Here is a 17,192-nt window from a genome sequence, read left to right as displayed (position 1 = left end):
TTCCTCATTTCCACTGCTGCATTTCTTTTCACTGTGTAATTGGAAACCCCGACTGCAGAAGAAGGTTTATTTATAGCAGGAAAAAATTAGTGTTATTTAGCTTGAGCTTTTCTGCAACCATCAGTCCATTACTGTGAGAGCATCCACATTTACATTGCAACATCATTCTGTTTTCCCAGTGCCCTGTAATCATTAATTAGCTATTCAAAACAATGTTTATTGAATGTCTACAGAGAGAGAAGCCTGATCCAGCCTTCCTCCATCAAAAACCAGCATCTTCCCTGAGCTCAGATGCCCGCATACCAACCAGTTACTAGATAGCTCTGCTCAGGTGTCCCACATGCACTTTAAACATGGCCAAAATTTAACTCATCTGTCCCCCTGACCTCCTCCTCCTACCCTCTCACGCATTCCTGATTTTGGTGCATGGATCCACCATTCCCATTTCTCTATGCCCAAACTGCGAGTTGGCCTAGACTCCCTTCACAAACCACCACATCCCATCTGTCACCAGGCTTCATCGGTCCCATCTCCTGAGGACGTACCACCCTTCTCATCTTCCGTGACACATGACAAGTTAGTGTGGCCTGGACTACTGCAAATCACCTCAGGACTGGTCCCTGTACTTCAGCCTCTTCTTCTTCTAGTCCCTCCTTCACATCGTCATTACGTAGACCTTTTGACATCTGACCATGACACACTGCCTGCTCCCCATTCGAAATCCTTCCACGTTCCCCTGTCATCCATAGGGCAGAGCTCCACCCTAAGACACAGCATATGAGGCCCTTCATATTCTCAGCTCCGCCTCTTCCCCCCACCCCCCATAGCTTTAGTGCCAGGAAGGATTTGCAGCACTCCTTCCTGCCACCATGCTGCGTATATGTCATTCCTTCAGTCTAGCGTGCTCATCCTGCCTTGCCCAACCACTGAACAATTGCTTCTCTTTGAAGACTCATTCTGAGAGTTGCCTAATCAATTAAGCTTATTTCTAGCCTCTCCGGGCAGAATTCTGTGCTTCCTCCTCCATGTTCTTGAGGTTTCTCAGACATGCTTCTATTATAATGCCTGTCCTCCTGTTTAATTGCTTACAAGGTTGTTCCCCCAACCAGACTGAATACCTCCCAAAGGCTCCATTTGTCTTGTTATCCCCAGTGCCTGGGATACACAAAAGGCCCAATAAATGCTCACGAAATACACTATTGTTGTGGCAAGAACAAGAGTCTGTCAAGAGGTCTTCTGACGGCCAGCTCACCTCTTCCTACGCCAGGCTTCCCCAGGCAGCCTTGGTCAGCCTCCCCTGAGGAATGACACTGCCTGGTGTCCTCTGGGAAAGCATGGTGGCAGCTGAGTGCTTTGGGTCCTAACCTTACTCTGCCTGTACCTGGGCCAGCCTGGCTCCCTGCAGGGCAGCCTTAAGAGGAAGAAGAAACCCGGATATAAATGTACCTGGTAGAGAAGCCAGCTACTTGTTCCCAGCTCCATCAGTGTTCCGGCTTGTCAGAGCAGACTCTGCTTTGGAAGGGGTGCACTGTGTTTGGCCTGGGAGCCAACAGATTCCAGTCAGAATGGAAGGAGCTAAGTGAGTTTAGATTCCATTTTTGACCCCAGTGCAGTGCAGTAACAGTCAAGCTACATATATGCTTAAGATTCTAAGCTCCTAGAGAAAGATCTGTATTTAACTCACCTTAGGTGGCAAGCCCCTTGGCAGGGGGGAAACATCGCTTAATTATTTTTGATGAAAAGGAATATTTTTAGATAAAAATTAAAATTGTTTGCTATTTTCCTAATACAAAAGGCCCCCGGGGAGCAGGTTCTGACCAGAACCCTGCTACTTAATCTAGTCTCATTGCAAATATTTACTAGATGCTGGGCAGAGAGTTTATGGAAGAATTAATACATTGCCCCTTCCCTCAAGGTGCTAATGGAGAAAAAAGACAAACTTCTAAGAAAAGTTGAATCATAAATAAATAAACAAGAGTTGAACAAGAAATACAAGAAGAATATGCCTCAAAGGGGTGACTCACTCTCTACCAAAGGAGAAGTTCAGAGAAGGGAGAAGCCATTGGCCCCCAGGGTGATGGCTCAAAAGACACAGAGACAGCATAGCTCTCACCTGACAGGTTGGACCAGCAAGCCAGAGGGCATGGGGTGAGATTAGGGGACATCCTGGTAGGAAGAAAAGAGTAGATTCTTTGAACTTGGGGTTTGAGTTTCTGTTTTGCCATTTATTCGCTAGAGATCTCAGACATTTGTTAACCTCTCTGCACCTCACTTTTCTCATGGCCTCCATATAGCATTCAAGACTGCAAACATTTAGCACAAACACATGTGCTAAGCCCTGCAAACAAACATGAAAAGAGAAGTGTTTTGTCCTCAAGAGCTACCATGCGAGAAGGGGGTCAGTAAATATTAGTCCCCCTCTTCCTTTACCCTCCAGGTGTCTGTCACCCTAAAGGAGGGGTGAGCAGACCCAGTGGACTATTACTAAGTGGAATGCAGGATGTGGGTTCAGAAGTGTGGAGACAGAAAAAAAAGAAAAAGTGCGGAGACAGAATAAGCTCATTACCATCCACTTTGGAAGATTCCTGCCCTCCTGTCCCACCTTCTATTAGGAAATGGGTCTTTCCTCCCTGAGGCAGAGATCCTGATTTGCAACCACCCCTCTTGTGCTTTGACAAAGTCTGGGAGTTGCCAAAGTCAAAGGCAGTAACCCTTAGACAAATGCTATCATTGTCCAAATGCTTATTTACCTACTCACTTGATTTATTTAATTGCAAAAGACAACCACTAGGGGGCCTAGGAGCAAGAAGCTAAGCTCAGACCCCATTTATCAAGCAGAATGCGTGTCATTCTTGACGAAAAATGTAGTCAGGGTCTACAAAACATACACTGTGAGCTGAAAACAATACCTTCTGCCCCTTCTGCTAACTCTTAGTAAAGAACATGGCTCCCTTGAGGCTAAAAAGCATTCTTAACTCATCCCATCCTCCACAAGACATCAGACTAGGCCAAGGGTTTCTTAGCTCCGATTCCATTTTTCAGTGTTTCCTCCTGATTAAAGCCCTTTGGCTCAGCAGGATTGTCTATAATGATAGTAAATGGTTCACATGATGATGAGGCAATCTTTTCACATCTTGAGCTACAATCCGTCTTGTAAAACCTTGCCACTCACTGTCTGAATTCACAGCCCTGAATTCTCAGGAAAGCCATCAACTTGGGGTTATTGGTCTGGGTTCGTATGCCTCGGGCCCCGCCCCGCCCCCCACCCCCTACCCATTTCTCACACCACAGGCAGAGACTTGAATAGCTATTGTACCTACCTATGGCAATCGTCATTAAAATCAATCACTCGTTTGCCAAAACACATACCCACTCACACACACACAACCCCCTGACACAAAAACCGCACAAAACTCGGGTCCCTATGTGTCCCTGGGGTCACGATAACTCAAGTCTCCGTGACCGAAACGGAGTGGCAAAAGTTGTTTTTCCTTAGCAGGAGTCTGCTTTCACAAAGATTCATCTCCTACATTTTCTCTGAGACCTTCACACACACTACAGCAACAAAGGAAAGGAGCATGATTTCCCAAGCAGGTTGCCTAGAAACCACTCCTGTGTTTCTGAAACTAATTTAAACATGAAAATTCAGCTCCTGACTCATGCCAGGAATGCATGTAATGGTTTTCTCAGTATTTTACTTTCTTTTTCTTTCACATTACAAAATAATGCACGCTCGTTGCACAAAAATGGAAAGGAAGATGAAAATACACAGGTCCAGAAAGAGAAAAATCCCCCATAATCTCACCATCAGAGGCAACCACTGTTATCATTTGGGGATATTTTCTTCCAGGCTTTTTTTTCTATGTATTTTTAATATTGTTGATATTAACACTGAATTTACATAGATCTTGCTTTTCTCACTTAGTATATTGTCAGCATTTCCCATCTGGCTGAAATTCTCAGAATATTGATTTTTTTTAAATACCGCATTATATTACAGTCAATTTTCCATTATTTACGTAACCATTCCCTTAATGCTCGACATTTAGATTATTGCCAATCTTACACCTTTTTTTTTTCAATCTTACACCATTTTGATCAGTGTTGTCATGGTCATCTTAGTACAAAACACTATGTATCTCATAATAATAAAATCATAAAAGGAATTTCAAAAGCCTGAAATTTTTAGAAACTTTTAAAAATTGGACTAATGCATGTTTACAGTATATTTTTAAAATTAAACAATACATTAAAAAGTAAATTGAGCGGTGCCTGGGTGGCTCAGTCGGTTAAACATCTGACTCTTGATTTTGGCTCATGTCATGATCCTAGGATTGTGGGATCAAATCCTGCATCGGGCTCCACACTGACAGCATGGAAGCTGCTTGGGATTCTCTCTCTCTCTCTCTCTCTCTCTCTCTCTCTCTCTCCCTCTGCCCCTCTCCCCAGCTCGTGCTCTCTCTCTTTCTAAAATAAAAAAAAAAAAAATTTAAATAAGTAAATTGAAATTCAAAGTAAAAGAGGGTTCTTCTAACTAGTACCACTTCCTAGAGGTAACCACTGCCCACTGCTACCAGAAGTCTTCTATGAATATAAAGGCACATATATATGCTTGTTTATTTGATACCACACTGTTCTACCACGCTTTTTTTCATTTATTACATCTTGGGCATCTTTCTTCATCAGTCCAAATTGGTCTCTTCTTTTTAGAAGTTGCACGCTATTCTATTAGATGGCATGCTGTCACTCACATGCTGTGGACAGAACTTGTTACTGCACTCGATACATTTTCACTGAGCTGGGTACCGGGCAGTGGGTCTGATATGACACTACTTCAACCACACTGTACCTTTGCTGGAAGAGGGAACAGACGGTAGCAGAGGTAACAGCTTTACCCCTGGAATTCGCACTGTAGGTTATAGAGGGGTCTCCAAATTTTTCCTTTTGTAAAATTTTGTTCTTTGGTTGTTGTTTTCAAACCAAAAGTTTGTACCCTTTTACTAATCCTCCCCCCAGCCCCAAGGAAACTCCATTCTACCTCTGTTTCTACGAGTTTGACGTTCTTAATTTATTTTTTTCTTTTTAGATTCTCTGTGTAAGTGATACCATACAGTATTTGCCTTTCTCTGTCCGGCTTATTTCATTTAGCATAATGCCTTCCACATTCATCCATGTGAATCAACAAATGGCAGGATTTCTTTATTTTTTAAGACTGAATAATATTCAATTATTTTGTAGAATGCATTCAATTAATATATAATATGTATTATCCTTACATTGTGTATGTCTAAATATTATATATATATACACATTATTATGTGTAATATATATATATATATATATATATATATATATCACTCATCCATCAACAGACACTCAGGTTGTTTCCACAACTTGACTATAGGAACAACATACTGCAATGACCATGGGAATACTGATATCTCTTCAAGATAATGAATGTATTTCCTCTGGATAAAAACTCAGAAGTGGGATTGCTGGATCATATGGTAATTCTATTTTTAATTTCTTGAGGAGCCTCCATAATGTTTTCCCAGGGGCTGCACCAGTTTGCATTCCCACCAACAGTGTAAGAGGGTTCCACTTTCTCCACATCCTCACCAACATCTATTGTCTCTTGTCTTTTTTATAACTCTCCTAACAGGTATGAAGGGATATCTCTGTGTGGTTTTTATTTGCATTTCTAGTGTTGGCAAGCACCTTCTCATGGACCCATGGGCCATTTGTATGTCTTCCTTGGAAAAAATGTCTATTCAGATTCTTGGCCCATTTTTTAATTGGGTTATTTTGTTTTTGCTGTTTGAGTTACTTTTACATTTTAGATATTAACCCTTATCAGATTTGTGGCTTGCAAGTATTTTCTCCCATTCCATAGTTGACTTTTAATTTTTTTAATGGTTTCCTTTGCTGTGCAGGGGCTTTTAGTTTGATGTAGTCCCACCTGTTTATTTTTGCTTTTATTGTTTTTGCATCTCCAAACTTTTCTGATCTCCACACATGTTGAATTTTTGAGCATGTACCCCCCAGCCATTTATGTATATTTATTTATGTTATATACATGTACTACTTATGAATATATTATTTACATGATAGAACATACACTAAAAATAGACATTTTAATGGGTTGAATTAAAGATGAAATAGACATTAATTCACCTAATAATAAATTATATTAAAATATATAATAAAAACGTTTTATTGTTTTTGATAAGAGCAATGTGATTGCTTTGTTATATTTAAAATATTTAAAAATATTGGCTTAACACCTTGTATTACAGTTATTCTGGGGTCTGATTCTAAGTTCAGCTTATAATCAACAGTAGATTTTTTTTTTTTTATGATGATTAAAGATTTTTTCTTCTTGTCTTTTTTCTTTTTTTCTCAAGTTAGTCAACATACAGTATAGTCTTGGCTCAGGAGTAGAACTCAGTAATTCATCACATATATAACACCCAGTGCTCATCCCAACAAGTGCCCTCCTTAATGCCCATCACCCATTTAGCCCACCCCCACCTCCTCAGTTGATTTTAAGGGTTGTCATTGCTGGCCCCACTCAGAGTCCTGCCCACCAAAAATGCAAATTCACTTTGTGCTCACATTATTAAGTTTATCTTTGATTCATGGCTACCTTGGAAGGATCTTTTAAGGCTAGTTATCCATTTTATAAGCTTTAGCTTACCTAAAGTTAGATCATATATTCCATAAATCCACTTAACCAGGCACGTGTCCAAAACCAGACTCATGATCTTCCATTTCAAACCTGCTCTTTCCCTCATCTTCCACATCTCAGTTATTCACAACTCCGTTCCCCCCAGTTGGTCAGGCCAGAATCCTCAAGTCTCTCCTCGGGTTTCCTTTCCTTCTCTCAGCTCCACAAGGAATGAATGCATTAGCAAATCCATTAGCTCTACCTTCAGGGCATATCCAGAATCTGGGCACTTCCTGCCCCTTCTCCGCTTACTGTCCTGGTCTAACCCACTGTCTTCTCTTACCTACAGTTATTGCATTGACACCCTAACCATTTGCCCTGCTTCTGCCCTTTCCCCTCCACAATCTCTGCATCACAGTAGCATGTATTTGCCTTTTAAAACTTTTTTCTTTTTGGGGAGCACCTGGGTGGCTCAGTTGATTATGCATCTGACTCTAGATTTTGGCTCAGGTCATGATCTCACAGTTGGTGAGTTCGAGCCCTGTATTGGGCTTTGCACCGAGAGCATGGAGCCTATTTGGCATTCTCTCTCTCTCTCTCTCTCTCTCTCTCTCTGCCCCTCCTCTGTTTGCTCTCTCTCTTTCTCAAAGTAAATAAAGTTTAAATAAATAAATAAATGTGCTTTTTTTAATGTCAAGCTTACAGAAAAGCAAAGAATACTATTCCCTTATCCCATATTCCTCTATAGTTCCTATTTTGCTCATCTGATTATCTGCCTGTCCATCTATCTATCTACCCATCTAAAGGGCGTATATGGTAGGCCATTTACTCCTAAACACTTTAGTGTGTATTTTGAGTATATTGTCTTATATAACATAGTACAGTTACCAACCTTAGTAAATACAACATTGGTAAAGTAATTATATCTAACCTACTATCTTTCTCCCTAGTTTATTAATGGACTCACTGATGTTCTGAATGTTGCTTTATTTTCTTTAGAACAGGATCTGGCCTGAGATCAGGGTCAGTTAGAGTATTTGATTGCTGGGACTCATTAGTCTCCTTTAACTTGACACATTTTACCTAGTCTTTCTTTGTCTTTTATGACACTGATATTTTTGAAGACTACTAGTTTCCTCTCCTGTTTTTATTTTTTTTTAATTTTTTTAATGTTTATTTATTTTTGAGACACAGACAGAGCGTGAGCAGGGGAAGGGCAGAGAGAGAGAGGGAGATACAGAATCCGAAACAGGTTCCAGGCTCTGAGCTGTGAGCACAGAGCCCGACGTGGGGCCTGAACCCACGAACTGCGAGATCATGACCTGAGCCGAAGTCGGACGCTTAACCGACTGAGCCACCCAGGCGCCCCTCCTCTCCTGTTTTTAAAAGAATTTTTTCATTTGGGGCTTTTGATGTTTCCTCACCATTAAACTCAGGTTATATATTCCTGACCCCAACATTACGGAGATGCTATGTCCTTCTCAGGGCATCACATCTGGAAGCAGACAAAGTCCATCTGCCCCTTACTGGAGGCATAAATTTTAATCACACAGTCGAGGTGTGATCTGACTTCTTCACGGTGCAGTTACTATTTTTTCCCTTGCAATAAGGAATCTTTGAGTGGCACTTTAAGACCACGCAAGTATCCTCTTCCTCATCAAAACTTCCATTTAGATTTAGCAACCATTGAGGATTCTTGCCTGGGCCAATCTCTTAGTGGAGGATTGTAACTGGTAACTTTCAATCTCCAGCACATCCTGCACAGTATCAGCCAGCACATGGCTTTCTACTGGAAGCAAGAGCCCTTTCTTCCCCCTCATCTCTTTCCTAGCATGGATGAGTGGATTGCAATTTTTCAATACTTTATAACTCATGGTTGTCTTTAATTATTTTGACGTTCAAACCATCCCCAATTTACCCATTGGAAGCTGCCTCACAATGGTCCCTATGCACTTTTTTTTTTAATGTTTACTTAGTTTTGAGAGACAGAGGTGTAGAGTGCGAGTGGGGGAGGGGCAGAGGGTTCTGTCAGCACAGAGCCCTACATGGGGCTCAAACTCATGAACCATGAGATCATGGCCTGAGCTGAAGTCGGACACTTAACAGACTGAGCCACCCAGGCACCCCTTATGCACCTCTTTTAAAATGAGATCACATACAGGTATCCACTTTTTGAAAGTTCACATTATGCCACTCGGCTTTTGCAAAAGACCTACGTTACTACCTGTTTTCACTAACGGAAAGAAACCCAAGAGAGTTTTTGCTTTTGTGAGAAAAGGTGAAAAGCAAAAATAGCATTCAGTGTTTGTGTGACAGCAAGCCGTTACAGAGGCAGCGCGGCAATAAGGGGGGCCCCATCTGAGCTCCTTCCCCAGGAACCACACTCAGCATCTCAGCATCAAGCCACCATAGCTTTGAACTGTGTCACGAACATCTGTGTATTTGTTAGCAAGAAGTGTCCCGAAGGCATCAGAAAAGCCTATGAAAGGTTATTTTTTGAGTCTGGGGAACACTCAAAATTTCTCCATATAAATAAGTGGTAATTGCTTCTGTGCTTTACGCTATTTTGGCTTATGAAAGGTTTCATGGGAACACTGTACTTTCAGATAGAGGGGGAAATCTGTAGATGCTCTAAGCTCTAGCTGTGCAACCTCTCCAAATGAAGAGCCCATTTCTAGCCCTGGTTTTGGAGCCCTCCCTCAAAGAAACAGCATGCTGCCCAAGATAGTCCTAAGATGTAAAGAAAGATTCACCCTGAAAATCTCTGAACAAAAATGTCTCTGTTAAAGATAACATGGTGCTTATGTACGTGCTGGCTTACTGAACCCTCCAGAGGGGCAGGTACTATGCACTGGACGTGGGGACTCAAGTAAGACCAAGCTCCAGAAACACACAGGCCAGTCCAACAGACTGATGTCCGAACAGACGAAGCCAAGAGAGGCAGTGTGGCACAGTGGCTGAGAGCACAGACTCCTAGCCCCAGTGGCTGCAGTGAAACCCCCTTCTCCCGCTCACAGCTGTCTGACTTTGGCAAGTTACCTAACATGGCTGCACTTCAGTCTGCCCCATCGGTACACTGAGCACCATTATGATATGTCTGGCTTGTAGCACCGCTGTAATAACTGAGTGAGTCAGTAGTAAAGTACTCAAACCAGTGTTTGGTGCACAGGAAGCTCTCAGTAGGTGTTGGCTGTTGTTAAAATAAAATATAGTAAATAGATGTGCTCTAAGAAGGAAGATGTAAGCTTTCTGGGAGTTTCAAAGGAAATAGCAAGTGAGCTAGACTAGAAGGAGGAAAAGGACCCCCAGGCAGATCGAAGGGCTCTGGGCAGACAGGAAGTATCTCATTCCCTCAATGACTATTCCTTGTTCATACACTTTGTGTTTTGCCCTTGTGTCTCCCCTCCCCTCTGACTTCTTGTTTTCCTTATTATACCAAGGAGCGGACAAACTCACCAATAGGCACTATACCCCATGACATATTGATAGCATTTCACAACGTTAAATATCACTTCAACACAATCAGGATTGACTCCCTGCCCATCTGACCTCACCTCCCCCAGCTCTAAATGTCTTCCCCAGGCCCACTCGGAGTCTTTCCACCTAGCCTTCAGGGAACTAGGGAGCCAATGCAGGGCCTGACTTGGGATGCAAAAGGGATGGGGTAGGAGTTATGAACTCAGATGGAAGATAGTAGCCAAAATGAGTGAAGAGGCAAATAAGAAGGTAATAGGGAATAGTGAGGACTGCAGGAGCTGTGCTCTCATGACCAACTCAAGCATTCAAGCTCATTTTTTTTTTTTTTGAAAACTTTGTGTGGACAAGGGCGATATTCAAAGTAATTACAACTAGTAGGGCATGGATGCCCATCAGAACAGATCACAGCATAAACAACCAGCACTGATGCAGACCTACCCTGTGCCCTCCACTCTGTCCAAAATAAAAATGTCTCTAATCAAGACTCTGGATCTACTCCGCTGGTGTCCAAGTTGTACCTCTGCCCTGGTCCAGGTCAGAGCAGGAAAACTAGGTGTCCACCCCAGGATTATATGTAGCAGCAAGCACTGTACCTGTACATAGTAGGTGCTTAATAAATATTTGTTGAATAGAGAAGCAGCATGGTTAGAAGCATGGACTCCAGAGCCAGATGGTGTTGGGCTAGAGTCTTGGCTATGCTGGGAATTGGCTGTGTGGCCTTGAGAAAGTTACTTAAACTCTCTGTGCTTCAGTCAGCTTACCTATAAAGTCGGTATGATAGTAGTTGTGAGATTAAATAAGAAAATACATGTTAGGACACTACCCAGTACCTAGGCCAGTAACTACCAAGTGAGAACTCAATAAATATCAGTTATCAATATCAGTTATGTAGCATTCAAGAAAGAGGTGTTTGGAGGACTCACACCGCAGTGGGAGTGACATAAAGGATCTAAGCCACCAGTCAGGTAGACAGAGGTCAAATGTTGGCCAGCTCCAGGAAAGAAATCGCTGAAGCCATTTAGCTGAAGCCAGATTCTTTGTACTGGAATTTCAGAGCTACCTTGCCTGGCTCTAGAACTTTCTAGATCCCTTCTTCTTTGATTCCAGGCATGGTCTTCCTGACCCCAAGGAGTCGTCCTGGCAAAAAAAAGATGTTACCCCAGATGCTACACCTGGGAGTGCCCGTTCTCATTCCCTGCCTCTTCCAGTCTCTGGGAAGCCTTTCTCAAGTCAGGAGCAATGCTCACCCTGGGCTGGGGGCCTCATAGGCATGTGGACCACTGCCTCATTCCCTGGTTGGATGTCCAATTGTGTCCTCTTCCTGCCACCACGCAGCTCATCCACTCTGTCACATAGAGCTAGACGGGTAATATCTCATAGCTCTGGTGATTAACCAGCAAACTGTTCACTATGTGGCTCCAAGAAGCAGACAAGGCAGTGTTTTTGTTTACAGATTAGCCACTTATTAAGGCCCAGATGCTAGCGTTCATTGGCTATTTCTAAGGAAGTTGAGCAATGGTGACTTATGCTTTTCTACCTCTGGGACGGAGTAGGAGGGGGTTTTCAAACATCGTATGCCTCAGCAACTGAAAGGAACTCTAAAAGGGCTCCTTTCTGGTCTGTGGCTAATCCAGGTGACTTTGGGATCCCCATTTCCTCAAGATTAGAGTGCGCACAGCAGATACCCTCTTTATCAATTGGCTACAGATGTTTCCTATCCCAGCAGTTTGAGACAAGCAATTGCAGCCACTACCACCGGATATAAACAGAGACTTTACAACCACAAGCTTCCTTGTCTGTTGCTTTAGCCCTTCTGCTTCCAAAGTGCCATGGGAAAATAAAGTGCATCTCCTGGTCCACAACTGCATTTCCAACCAATTCCTGCATAAGGATGACAAGGTTAAAAGGACAGTTAGGGCTAGCAATTGGTTATCTATTCTTGCTTATCCATAGCATTTAGTAGGAAAAACGGTATGTTCATTTTCTATTTAACTGCTTGATTATAGATGCCAAGGTAGGGCTATAAGAAGTCATAATGTTAGAGCAGGAAGGGACCCTGGAGATCAAAGTAGCTAACCTATTTCAGAGAAACTGAGGCCTGGAACATTAGACTTCTCTCTCAAGGCCATGACATTGGCCTGCAGTGGAGCCAAAACTAGAACATCAATATCCTGGGCTGCAGGTCTAAAGTACTAACCCTCACTCCAGTGGCATTTCACAATGGCAGAAGAAATACAGACGAGGCTGACTTTAGTCGTTGGATCCAATCCTACTTGAGTCTGAGTATTTCTCACAACCCCAGCAATATTCTTGTGGAGGAGATTCTAATTGTGTCCAGAATCCATTCTCCCATTCTTCAGTAATACAATGCCAAAGTTAGCAGGGCACAAGGCTGCTCAGGAAAAAAAAAGTTACACTTCCTAGTGTGCCTTACAATGTACTCATGTCTGAGTCCTGGTCAGCGGGATGTAAAGGAAAGTGGTGAGTGCTTTAAAGGATGAAAATGTACACTTTCCTCCAGACCAATGACTGGAATGCTGATCCAAGGTCTGGAGCTGGAGCAGTCATCTTGGGCCACAAGGTAGAAGCCATGTGTTGAATAAGATGGAACAACAAGAAAGAAGGAATCCGGTGATCAGGGCACCACCATACCAGCCCCAGGTTGCCTCTGTTTATATGAGAGATAAATATTTTTTAATCTTTTTAAAACTACTACTATTTGGGGGTTTCAGACTCAAGAAAAATAATGTAGCTATAATGCCAGCTGTAAAACTATTTTGAAAGTTTCTTGCAGAATTTTCTGGAAAGAAATATAAGGATTTTGTCTTTTGGACCTAGTGCCTACTTAGAGAGAAGCATCTATTTCACAGAGAAAGGTGGGAGCCAAGGAAAGTTCCCATCATAAAATGTAGCCGCTTTCTGCTGATTTGACTTCATTGGGTTTTTAAACCAGTTTCTCCTTTAAAACAAGAGTTCCCTGGGAAAGCTAAGCTCAACTGTTCACATCTGAGAATCAGAACATCCCCTACTGATTTGTAAGGAGTTTGGGGAACAGGTGTTGTGGTGTCTAGGCTTAAGGAGGAAGTGACTCTTTGGGGAGGGTAGGCCATGTGGGACTGATGGGGTGGGTGTACAGGACAGCGAAGAGGTGAAAAGGGTGTCAGAAAGGGAGGTGCACAGGTGCTGGGTGCTAAATCGCTGTGGGTCTACTTTAACTTCCTTGGGATGCTGGGACAGCACATGACCACCAGAGGGCAGCAGCGGGTGGTGAAATTCCAGGGGCTCCACACAGCGCAGCTCGCTTCAGGTCCCCAAGGGAACGCAGCTGGCCCATCCACCCTGGGTCTCTCTGTTTCTTTGTCCAGAATTGCGCCCCCCCCCCCCCGCCCCTTACCAGGAGGAGTGGGAAAGGAGTCGCGTCCCTGAGCAGAGGAGGCTGAGCCAGCAGCTTTCATAAGCATCAGTTCAGGGCTCCCTGACAATCGTTCCCTCCCTCTGCCCCTTTTTGCCAGTTCTACATCGCACATTCAACATTTTATTAAAATAGGCTTTACATTGGTTTGCTTTTTTTTTTTAGCCCTGTTCTTTTTTTTTTTTTTTTACTTAGCCTTGCACTAAGCAATAAGACCTGTGAAATAATGGGTTTGTTGTGTCATAAATATTACATTAAAATACGACCGTATCACCAGAAAACCCTCTTGTTACCACCAGTGGTATGCTTGGAGAAACACTGCATAATTTCGTCAATCCCCCCCCCCCCCATTTACCCAACAAAGAGGGTAATAATATTATCACCATTTTACAGATGAAGACATGAGGCTCTGTGAGATTAAATAGCTTCCTCAAGAGTTCTCACCAGAGCTAGGATTTGAGCCAAGTTCTGTTTGACTTAAAAGGCTATAGCCCTTGTTTTCTCCCAGGAGCAGGGAGGCAGAGACCTCCTAAGCTGAAGAAGAGGAGGAATAAGAGTGAAGAGTCCCAATCTCACTTGAAATCCTCCTTTCAGCTCTCCTTCACTTATCCCCATTTCTTCTTTGCTTTCAGTTCTACGAAAGTCTCCTTCTCACTCACCAAGGCAGAACATTCCAGAACGCATCCCTCATAAATAAAGACTGCCAATTCTTCATGAGGAATAAAATGTCTTTTGGAATTTTTTTTTTTTTTATCATTTCTAAAATGATGATAAAGAAATTCAGCTGTTTGTAGCTCTGGACGCACTGGTAGGGAAGAAGAACTCAAGTCTGTGGAAGGGTCTCACAACACCCCTGTGGGAGGCTGCGGAGCGTGTCCTTGTCACATTGAGCCCAAAGCGGTTCGTCCCTGAGAATTACCTAAAGTGGCTACTCACACCTGAGAATTGTGGTGACAGGTGTGGCGGAAGACAAATCCCTAGACTCTGCCACTTACCAGCTGTGTGACCTTGGGCAAGGCCCCGATTGTCTCTGATAAGAGAGGAGAAATTCGGGTCTCAAAGGGTTATGTAGCTTTAAGTGGGGACCCTACCAGTTAGTATGAAAACACTCCATTATCACTGTTAGTATTTTAAATTGCTGTGAAAGTAAAAAGGGCTTTCATGTTCAGAACCCAGTTAGCTTGAAGTAAATTGTAGCACTTAGAGCAAATATTGCCTTTTCTTCTCGGAAACTTCACAGAAAGAAAGAAAGAAAGAACGAAAGAAAGGGAGAAAGGAAGGAAGGAAGAAAGAGGAAGGAAGGAAGAAAGAAAAGGTGAGTTGAAAGAGCAATTCCTAAAGCAGAAAAAAAAATTGTTAAATTTGGAAATATCCCGGACCCCACAGTCTCACTTTAGACCTTGTTTCCTCTTTCCTTAATATCCTAGCCCAATATGCGTGACTTTTGCCTCTGCCCCAGGGCCTCACAGACAGAAGGGACAGGACAAACAGGACATGACTTTGCCCAAATTAGTTTCACTTTCTCCAAACCAGGCCATGGCCACAGCCAGGGAGAACTGTTTTTCACTAGTACCTCATTACATCTTTTTGTCTTCCTTCTCCTCTGGAGAGGACACTCATTCTGTAGAAAAAGCTTGGCTGACCAAGGGGAGAGAACATCATTCTTATCACAGCCTAACTGTAGATATCGAGACCCTAGCCTGTCCCCTGCCCCCACCACAAATATGTAACCGTCTACATCTCAAACACCCTCCCTGTTTCTGAGGGTTTCATCTGTCTAATTGGTTCAATGTTGAGGGAGTTTGGAGCTGTCAGGCACTTGTCAATGGCTGAAGGAGAAAGAAATACATAAAAAGATTTGTTAATAGTCACTTTGTGCCAAACAGAACTCACATTTGTCTTCTGTCTAAAAAGCCGGAAGGAAAATAATAAAAAAAAAATTAAAAAATGAAAAGCGGGTCGTCATCGACTTTGAATGTGGTTTCATTGATGCTGTTAGAAAATATTTTACCTCTAAATGAAAATAAAGATGAACTGCCTCTCTGAGGAGGCAGAAGTTAAGTGATAATAGAAAGAAAAGAAAAGTTGGTATAATTTTGTGTGAGGTTTGGTGACATTCAGTGTCCCAGAACAGTGCTTTGGGAATCATCTTCCCTTTTGATCTTGCGGTATGAATGGACATAGAGGCCAACTATCTAAAGAATCACCTGGGTACATGTGGCAGAACAAAAGAATCTGCCAGGAAGGGGAAAAGCACACATATACAAATAAGCAGAAACATTAACTCCAGTCTGGCTAACTATTAAGTTATAATTTCTTCTCCACTCCATAGCATACCAACTAATCACTCAGCAAGGTAAAAAGCGTAGTAAAATTTATTTTTCAGATTTGTCTCACCTTGCTGCCGGCTCAGCCCTCCCGATACACATCTGCCAACTGCCTCTTCCACGACCCCTTCTCCCTCAGGGGCCAGGGAGTTGTGCTCATCTTGATTTCTTCTGTAAGCTGTGGGGCCTTAGGATGATCCGATGCAGGTATATAGTCTTTTCAACATCTCTCTCTTCCACTTTCTTTTCTTGCTTTCCTGCATCCATTTTCTGCATCCTCCTCACCCAGATACTTCCATCCCTGGCAGTTTTGTCTGGGATCTCACTTGCCTCCTCCTTCTGATTAGGCCAGTCTTCGAGCATCCATGAGGCTGCATGATATGGAATGAACGTAGATCACCAGAATGTCAAAATCCTGGCTTTTTACCTCCTAGCTGTGTGATCTTTGTCCAGTTACTTAACATACCTGCTTCAAGAAACCAGCAGCTATAATACTACCTCAGAGGAATTTTGAGACGGTGGAATGAGAAAATGTACGTCATGATTATGGCACATTAAACAGCATGGTTTTTTCTTGTATCCCCCCCAAATAGTCCTGGTTTAATGGATTCTTTGTCACAGGTTACACTAAATAGTCTAGCACGATTATTACTCAGGTTTCATTCAATGTTTTCATTCATCATTCTAGGGAACACAGTAACATTCATTTTTGTCACCTGCCTCTGGGGAGGTAGTGACATCTTTTTTTGGTCATAGATCAATTTCCATAACTGGCCCTTTACCTTCACATAGTGCAGCAGGCTCTGCTCAGTTTGCAACTGTGAAAATCCTCAATGGTTTCACGCTTAGCCCTGGGAAACCTCTGATGGCCCCTTGGGACCCAGAACAGTACCAAACGAGAAGTTTCTACTTCTCTTCCGCTCACAGGGCACTGCCCAGAAAAGGTGGGAGGGCTGCCTGCTCAAGTGTGGCCTTCAAAGACAAGGTGGAGATGAAAAAGAAGTGAGAATGTGGCACAGTAGCCTGTGAACCCGCGACATGTAGCTGTGGGGGAACAGTGGCCCCGAAGGAGCCATTTGCACAAACCAGTTCACGACCGGAAAATGGAACCACCTGCAAACAGAGCCTGTTAAGACAGGGACAGGGTTTTCCATACTGCTTTTACCCTAGAGAGGATTATGCCTCATCTCAGCTCTCAGTGCAATTTGTTTTGATGCTGCTCACACAGGTTCCTTTTAGGAGGAAAAAATTGCAAAATCACTAATTTTCTTTTCCTTTACACCTCAGTTCCAATTAAGTCCGAGGCCAG

General features: G+C 42.9%; 1 protein-coding gene across 2 annotated transcripts in view; it reads right to left on the bottom strand.

Moving 5' to 3' along the window:
* Positions 1-11,824, bottom strand: part of CHRNA9 (cholinergic receptor nicotinic alpha 9 subunit) — a 38,749-nt gene extending 26,925 nt beyond the window's left edge. For both annotated transcript variants that reach the window (XM_049631964.1, XM_049631965.1), the window contains exon 1: positions 11,392-11,824. The gene's annotated coding sequence lies outside the window, so the exon portion shown is untranslated. The remainder of the gene's footprint in view (positions 1-11,391) is intronic.
* Positions 11,825-17,192: the final 5,368 nt, after the last annotated feature.

The sequence above is a fragment of the Panthera uncia genome, chromosome B1, assembly GCF_023721935.1.
Source record: "Panthera uncia isolate 11264 chromosome B1, Puncia_PCG_1.0, whole genome shotgun sequence".
Classification (NCBI taxonomy): Eukaryota; Metazoa; Chordata; class Mammalia; order Carnivora; family Felidae; genus Panthera; species Panthera uncia.
The sequence above is the reverse complement of the archived record's forward strand: the minus strand, read 5'-3'. Positions and strand labels throughout refer to the sequence as shown.